This window comes from Varanus komodoensis, unplaced genomic scaffold (assembly GCF_004798865.1).
Source record: "Varanus komodoensis strain SLA01 unplaced genomic scaffold, ASM479886v1 scaffold26, whole genome shotgun sequence".
Classification (NCBI taxonomy): Eukaryota; Metazoa; Chordata; class Lepidosauria; order Squamata; family Varanidae; genus Varanus; species Varanus komodoensis.
In genome coordinates this window covers 5,259,185-5,267,579 of record NW_025335684.1, presented here as the reverse complement: position 1 = coordinate 5,267,579, position 8,395 = coordinate 5,259,185, and positions in this window count along the sequence as shown.

Sequence of the window (8,395 nt, the reverse complement as noted above, 5' to 3'; positions counted from 1 at the left end):
TCCTTCCTTCCTTCTTCCTCTAGCAGTAGCCTCTCTCCCCTCCTCTCCTCTCCTCTCCTCTCCTCTCGCTTTCTGACCCAGTGGGTTCATATGATTTGAAGGCTATAGGGTCCTGCAGCTAGTCCTATGGCTTATGGTCCCACAAGAGCTGTAAAGGCTACTGCTATGAAACAGACATAAGCTGAATGCATGCATTCTGAAGGTATACAATCCCCTATACATGGGAGAAAGTCAGACTGTGCACGAAAGGGCAGGGACTCGGCTGAATTCTCCAATTTGTCAGTGCTGAATCCACCAACCTCTCCCTCCACCCCACCACCCAAGCAAGGAAGCCGAAAAACTGAATTGGTCTTGTCCCGCATCCACACATGGCCAGCGCTTTCCTGCTGCCACAGGGAATGTTTTGGAAGAGCTTCTCCCAGCCTTCATGCCAGTGTGGGGCAGGGCCAGAAGGAGGGGCTCAGGACCCCGATGCCCAACGCGCTGGCATCTTTTGGCTTAAAGCTCTTAGCCTCCAGTCATAGGCCTTTGGACCAGCATCCTTCTGAAAGATGCAAAGGATTGTCCTGAAAAAGACAGCCAGGGTCTTCTTTGTCACTCTAGAAGGCTGGGCTAGAACTGATGCTAGAAACTGAGCAGATTTTGGCTAGCCACCAGGAGAAATGTCCCAGCGGTGGGGCCTCTTCTGCAGTGGAAGACTCCACCTTGAGGATGGCGGTTTTCCCTTTGCCGGAGGTGTTTAAGCAGGGGCTGTGGGCCGTCTGTCGGAGACGTATTTTGGCTGCACTGGTCAGGGATGCAGGGCCTGCAAGAGAGCAGGGGGTGGGATGAGGTGACTTCCATGCTGGCCTGGGAACACTGTGCTTTGATGAGCCAAACGGACTGTGTGAGATCAGGCAAATTTGCTGGAAAACCTGGCCGGATGCACCCCTTTGTTGGGGAAATACAAATTATATGTTGCCTGCAAACTAAGGGAGGTGTTGTGAATTGGAAGAACCATCAGAGAAGGGTGTGTGTGTGTGTGTGTGTGTGTGAAAGAGATTTGATCCAGTTGTCTCTGTGTGAAAATATAAAATTCAGGAGTTACTTGAATGTGTCTCTGAGTTTGGGGGCAGGGAACAGAAGCAAATCTTAGCAAAGCTATTGCTTTATTCTGAATAATGCCCTAGGTTAAAAACCTACGAGGCCAAATTGGGGCGTGCTTGGAAGGCAGGTAAAGCTTCCTCCAAGATCGAGGGAAACCCAGCTTCCTTCCACTTTTTGAGGGCTCCCCAGGATCCTAACAAAGAAGAAATGCTCCAATAGGGTTACAAATATCCTCCTCCTGCAAAGGTTCACATCGAACAAATCAACACATCGAACACAGAAATATACCATGCAGTCATTTGTAATAGGTTTCCTTTTGGTTTAGCATGTGTTTTACTGGATTTTATTCCTGTGCAGACTCTCCAATCAGCTCAGAAAAATGTCCTTTTCTCTCAATTTCACTGTTTATGTTCAGCGTTAAGCATTGCCAGACCACCCGAAGGAAGGCGGGTTTCCCATTGTTAAACAACAATCCCTCTTGTTCTGCTTCACCCCACTGAAATTTGAGGCCCTTTGTGAATAGGAGGCCAGACCAAGTGGCCCCTCGCCTGCAGCCCCATGGTAAGCCGTGGGGAGGTAACCGCCCGAGAACCAAGCCCCACCTGCAGGGGGTGGACACTCATACCCTTTAATATCCAAAGCCATTGTCCCATCCAGGGAGGGCTGTAGTCATGCTGGGCAGGTGGGGGCCTGTATGAGATTGTTGTGGGTTTTGTAGAACCAGAGGCAGGAGAGAGATGAGTTTCTCCTGCAGAGGGACTGTGAGGCAGGAAAGATGCTCGTTTGTTTGTTCCCGGCTGGGCTGTTGAGCAGCAAGCGGACGGGAAGGCTGTGCCGAGTGCTTCCCGAAAACAAAAGGACCATTCATCTGGGGCGGCTATGCAAGCTGCAGGAACAGAGCGAGCTTCTTTTACAGCACGAGGAGCAGGAGTGTGGATGAGTAGGAAGAGAGCACCAGTTCTCGCAGGCATCTGGAGGTCACAGGGCTGGAATGGCCTGTAAGTCCCACGGGGCAGAGCCCTTTGCGCCCGCCTGCACGGCCCGCTTCCCCCGCCTCCCCTTCCATCGTGCGCATGGCTCTCAAGAGGACATCGGGCCACTGCCCCAAGGAGCAAGCGCTCCAGGTGAGCTGGACGGCAAGCTCCCATGACCACAGTGGTCATGCAAGCAGGGGTTGATGGGAGTTTCAGCCCAGCGCACCTGGAGGGCATTTCCCCCATGCACGTATTGAATATCTATACCGATGGATTGGTGAAGACATCCTGAGGGAGGAGGCCAGCATGTCCTTTGCCAGATGCCGTTGCGCTCAGAGCCATGGGCCTTTGGCAGGACTGGTTACGGTGCCGTCCTTGTCAAATCTCCGTTGGAGCGGGGCCGGCCCAGAGATGGCCTGATCAGGCATGAAGCTGCTTCCCTTCCCGCGCACCAGCTTCTCCGCCTCGCTCCCAACCGTCGGAATTCGGAGAGAGTCTCGTGGGCCCTCTCACAAAATGGCCACCATGGAGGGTCTGGCTGTTCCCAACGCACTCATTTCCCCAGCAGGCAAACAGGTGAGTCTACCAGAAGAGCTGCAGGATCACTCACCACAGGTGGTCCTGGAGGCCAGTACCTACTTTCTCAGCATGGCCGCCTCCTGCTAAAAGCAACAATAATTTAAGACTCTGAGAGAAGTGAGATCAAGATCGGGGCAGGGCCTGCAGGACTGAGGAGCTGTCTTCTCGCTGCCCTCTCAGGGCCTCTCCAGCCTGAGATAGTCCCCTTGCTCTGCCTAATGGTAGGACCCGGCCCGGATGGTCATCTAGAAGTATCCCACCTGGATGGCTCTTGCGGCTGTCCATCAGGCCACATCTGGAATGACCTGAGAGCAGCGTCTGTGAAGAACGGGACGGGAGCGCCCCCATCCCAACTCAAGGCTGCTTGAGGCGCCTTCTCCCCCTGCCGTTCACCCCACTGTGGCAATTCAGCCTGCTCCATCTTCACCGGAAGTGGCTTCCCTTATCTCCAGTTCCAGCTGGAAGCTCTTTTGTCTTCTCCTGTGGAAAGTGGCCACTGGTCCAGGTCTTCTTCTCCTGGCTGGATGAGTGACACATGGGCTCTGTTGCCTTGGGCCTGCCCCTTCAGGGGCCTGCCAGCCAAGCAGGAGGGTGCATTTGAGGAAGGAGCTCTCTGGAACCCATCCCCGTTCCGAGGCACCGTCATTCTGTCCCAGCCACTCTTCTGGCGTGGGTGCTGTTGCTTCTGTAGCCCCACAGGGACCGCCCTCTTACAGGAGGGAAGCATCTGCAGGCTTGTAGGGGGATTCGGACTTTGGAAAAGCGCTAGCAGATCTCACAAATCCTGAGATGGAAAACTTCCAGGGAGGGGAACTCTTCCAAACAAAGAGGAAGGAGCCTGCTCTGTGGGCATGACCTGCTGACTCAATGTTGGGCTGGAAGAATGGAAAACTGGGAATGGAGGGGAAATGGAGCAGTCATGCTGCAACATTTAGTTGCTGCTCTGGCTGGTTTTCTCTTTCCCTCCTTCCAAGCTTGCCAAGAGGCCTTTGTCCCACAGCAGCATCTGACCTGACTTTCCCTGCTGGTTCCTCTTCCCAGTAAATCAACTGCTGGCTGCAGATTATGGGAGTTGTAGTCCAGCACATCAGAAGGGCACAGGGCTGGGGAACCGTTTGCGAGTTTCTTAGCTCTTTGTTCAGTGGTTTCCCGTGTTTGCACATCACTCATTGCGTCCTCCAGGCTGAGATGTTCTCTCAGGGTTGCAGTGGCCGTCAGAGCGTCCAGCTCCTTTTCGGATTCAGCATCCTCTCCCAAAGCTTCTCGGCAATGGAGCGGGGCTCTTTGCCTGAAGGAGCTTCTGCGCCTTTGACGGCCAGCATCCTGCCCCACGGATGCCCCCCAGAAGGCAAATCAGTTGCTATCCAAAGGAGCTCACCTGTCTCGGCTGTGTACCTGCTCTAAGAACCTTTACTGGCACATACTGTGGGTCTCAGTGTGGGCGGCCAGCAAGGCAACAGGTTTTCCGCACATGCTGAAAGACCCTCTTATCCCGCAGGGGCACTGAGTTCGAAGGGTGCCAGTCCGCATGCTTGGCCATCCCGAGATCCCCCGCGGTGCGGCTCTCCAGCTGAACCCTTGTGTTTAATGGGTGCCCAAGCTTCGACCTTCTATACACACTCATGCAATTTGATATGCATGCCTACTTAGGAGTAAGTCTCATTGCAGGCAACGCGACTTGCTTTTCAGTAGATGCAGCTGGATTGCAGCAGCTTCCTTCACGGGATCTGTACAAGGGAAGGATTTTCAGCAATAAAACCGCCAGGATAGAGGGAAAGTGCAGCCCAGATGACCTCAACAAAAGGCTTTTATGGGCAGATATGAATGCGTGTTGTCCTGAAGTGACTTGAACTTGATCTCCCCGTAGGAATTTCAGGCTATTAAGGTCCCTTGGTATTTGCTCATAAGCCTGTGAAATGTTTTGCAGTTTTGCCAGGACAAACTGACCAGCACCCCGAAACAGCCCCTGCCCGCTATAGAGGCACAGAAAGAGGACGGAAACATAACATTCGTGGATGTGCTACGTTTATGAATTACATCTTTCCTCCAAGGAATCCAAAGCCACCTATAGGATACGCCTCCTGCTTGCCATTTCAGTTTCACAACAACCCTGCAAAGTAGGTCAGGCTGAAGTCACTGAGGGAGCTTCGTGGCTGGGCGGGGACTGGAACGCAGATCTGCAAAGCCACAGAGCAGCTCTCCAGCCACTGCTCCACTCTGGCTCTCACATTCCAGGCTTGGCCTAAAGAAGTGATGGTATTTTGGTAGAAGGAGCCAAGCTATGGCCCATAGACAGCATCCGCGAGGGGCCATGGCATATTTTGGATTCCCCAGTTGGAGGCTGGAGGCAGTGCTTCAATCGAGCAGGAAGGATCTGGAGCACTAAACCTCACAACTAGAAAGGGAAGGAGGACGGGAGCTGCTCTCTGAGTTCAGGAATGGCCTTGTGGATGGAGCATTTTGGTGGCAGGGAAGAGGAAGAGGGTAAAGGGACCACCCTGCAAGCTGGCCTGCCTTCCCTCACCCGAACCCTCTCGCTGAGTTGCACTGCAAGTTCAGCACCCAGACTTAAATTTCCAGGAGAAAATTATCGTCTCTGTAGAGCATATGCGGGTCCTGTGCTGTGGTCTTCCCCTTTACTCCCCTCCCAATCTTCCCAGGCGGGGCAAGTGGCCTGCTGGAGATTCGGGGCTGCAAACGAAAGATCTATTTATTTATTTAAAATATTTCTATGCTGCCCCCATCACAACAAAGCCTCGGGGTGGCTCACAGCATAATTAAAACATATAAATAACAATTAATACAATTAGAGATTAAAGAGCCCGGTAGCATCTCGGCTTAAAACTTTAAGATCCTATAAATACCATAAGTTAACAATTAAAGTCAGTTTTAAATAAAAAGGTCTTGGTCTGGCGCCAAAAAGCAAATAGCGATGGCGCCAGGCGGACCTCTCTGGGGAGAGTGTTCCATAGATTGGGCGCCACTGCAGAGAAAGCCCTCCTCGGGTACTCACCCTCCTAATTTCCTTCATGGAGGGTTCCCGGAGAAGGGCATCCGTTGCCGATCTCAAGGGGCCGGAGGGCAGATATGGATGCAAGCGCTCCTTCAGGTAACCAGGTCCCAAGCCATTGAGGGCTTTATAGGTCATAACCAGCACCTTGAATTGGGCCCGGACTTCAATCGGGAGCCAGTGAAGCTGACGGAGGACTGGGGTTATATGAGAACAACGCCCAGTCCCCGTCAGCAGCCTGGCAGCTCTGTTCTGCACCAACTGAAGTACCCGGACTGATTTAGTGGGCCACCCCCAAACCTCACCTCTGTGACCCTTTCTGAAGACAGCCCTTCGTTGGAAGGACTGTGGGGTCCAACTCTGGTTTAATGCTAAGCCCAAGAAGGGAGAGAAGCAGAAGCCTTGAAGGAGCAAATCTGCTGTTCAAGACACCTGGACCACGACACATCATGAAGGTCCCCTTAGCATCACCTTACCCATTAGTCTATCCCACCACGTGGATCCATGTATTGCGTTTTTATTTCAGTTGCAGCCAGGTGCTCCACACTGGCATCTATTTGGGTCAATTGGCATATGCCAACTGAGCAACATGTTGCTGTTAAAATCAGCAATATGTTCCATTCCCGTACCCTTCGGAAGATGCTTTTCCGCTATCCACAATCGTGCCGAATGGAGCATTTAGGTCACAGTCCGATGCATGCTTAAATCGCAGCATGACCTGCAACTCATCGCTGCCCTTCAATAAATGGCCATATGGCGATTACGGGATCTTTTTTCTCTAAATCTGCACAGGATTGTGCCTTGAGTGTCTCAGCACCCATTCTCTGGACTCCTGCTATAAAGTGGATGCCCGGTAAGCATTCTGGAATTTCAACACTTACTGAAAACAATGCTTTTCCAAACAAGCATTCTGAGGTACATATTTTCTCTGTTCAGTAGGATAGGTCAATTCAACCATGATCTTATTCAGTGATCTTATTCTGCCCCGTTGGGTCAATTAGAAATGTCATTTAATGTAAGTAATTAAAAGCATTGTTAAAGAGGGATGCACCTTTTCTGCATGCATGTATCCTTTTGTGAGTGAGAGCACCCTGCTGCTTCTTTGGGGGCACGAATATGCACTACAGAGACAAATTTTTTCTTCTGGAAATTTAACTCTGGCTGGGGATGCTAGAACTTGCAGTACAGCACATGTAAAGGGTGTCGGTTGGGGGAAGGCAGCTCTGGAAGTTCCCCCTGAAAGTTTTCACATCCGGCAAGTGGGACAATGGCTTACCAGGGATACGAAAGAAAGCAAGGACAATTGGAGAGAAAAATTCGCACTGAGATGTGTAGTTAAGCACAGCTGCCAGAGACTGGAGGAGGAGGGGGTGCGCCTCAAGAGATGGGAGGAATGTAGGGGAGGTAGTGAAACCCAAAACCAACTCAAGAGGCCCCCTCTGCACTGGGGCTGCTGCCTCAGAGACTCAGTGCGGAAATGGTGCGCTTGTTATATTCCAGGGGAAAGTACCCCTCTCCGATCCCAGCAAAAGTTCACCAAGATCTAGAGATGCATGGATCTTCTTCAGCCCATTCTGTGGCTTGTCAGAATGGGTTTGGTCCTGCTGTCTGCTCATTGACAGAAAAGTTTTTTTTTAATGGGTGTGAATTTCATTCCCCCTGTGCAAATGCGCCGAAGCACAAGTGCAAATCTGCTTGTGTCCTCCCAGAAGTTTAAAAATGGCCATAGTTGGGTGAAGCCAATGCAGCTTGGGAAGAGCCAACCCACTGTGGACTCTGCGGTCTCTTCGTGGAAATCAAAACTCACCAGCAGCAGATTGTTTCAACATTCCTACCAAAAGGCGGGTATACATTCCAGGTGCAACTTAAATCTGGAATGTTGAGAAGTCTGGTTCTTGCTAACAATTCTACGCTTGATGGAGATGATGTTCCCCTAAAAGGCAGAGGTTATGTTTTGCTATGTACTGTGTTGCTTATTGATACCACACCATCAGTGGGCCTGGGTCAGTGGTGGCGAACCTACGGCACACGTCCCACAGCGGGCACGCAGAGCCCTCTCTGTTGGCACGCAAGCCAAGTCGCCCCGGCATCTCCCCAGCAGCCGAGCATCAGATAACAGCGCACCTAGGGGCCATGCGCATGCTCGGAGAGGAGTCGCGGCGCCAGGCATTGATGTCATGTGCCTTGACTCATTAGCCCTGGACCCAAAGCCTTCTTGGCTCCTTCCAACTCTACTCTGGGTTCTAAGAAATCATGGGTTCTCTCCCTGAGTTGTTCCTGGTTAACAAACCATGGTTTGTTAGCACTGCTGGTTTCAGATAACCCATATTTGACCAGCATCTCACGCTCAACCCATACTCAGCATTTGGGTTCGTGTTAGCGTGTTCTCTGACTGCAGTAGGTAACTTTTCCAATATACCGGCAGTAGCTGGTGAGGTTTAGTTTGAACTTCTGATCATTGAAATAGAACGGTGATTTTTTTTCTTGCAGCTCTTAAACCATGAATCTCATGCAAAACATCCCTGGTTCAAGTCCACCCTTTCGAAGCAGAGCCAGGGAAGACTGAATTCCCAGAGGACTGCTACCAGTCAGAGCAAACCTCTGTTTTACCCTGGAAGTCCCAGGATTACAGACAGTTTGGTACAAGAGATCCAGAGGCACCTGGGCCAGCAATCCTTCCCTGCCACATCTGAGCCTCATCTGCGAGGCCAAATGTGCAAAACAGGAACAGGCTGGGAGAACAGAC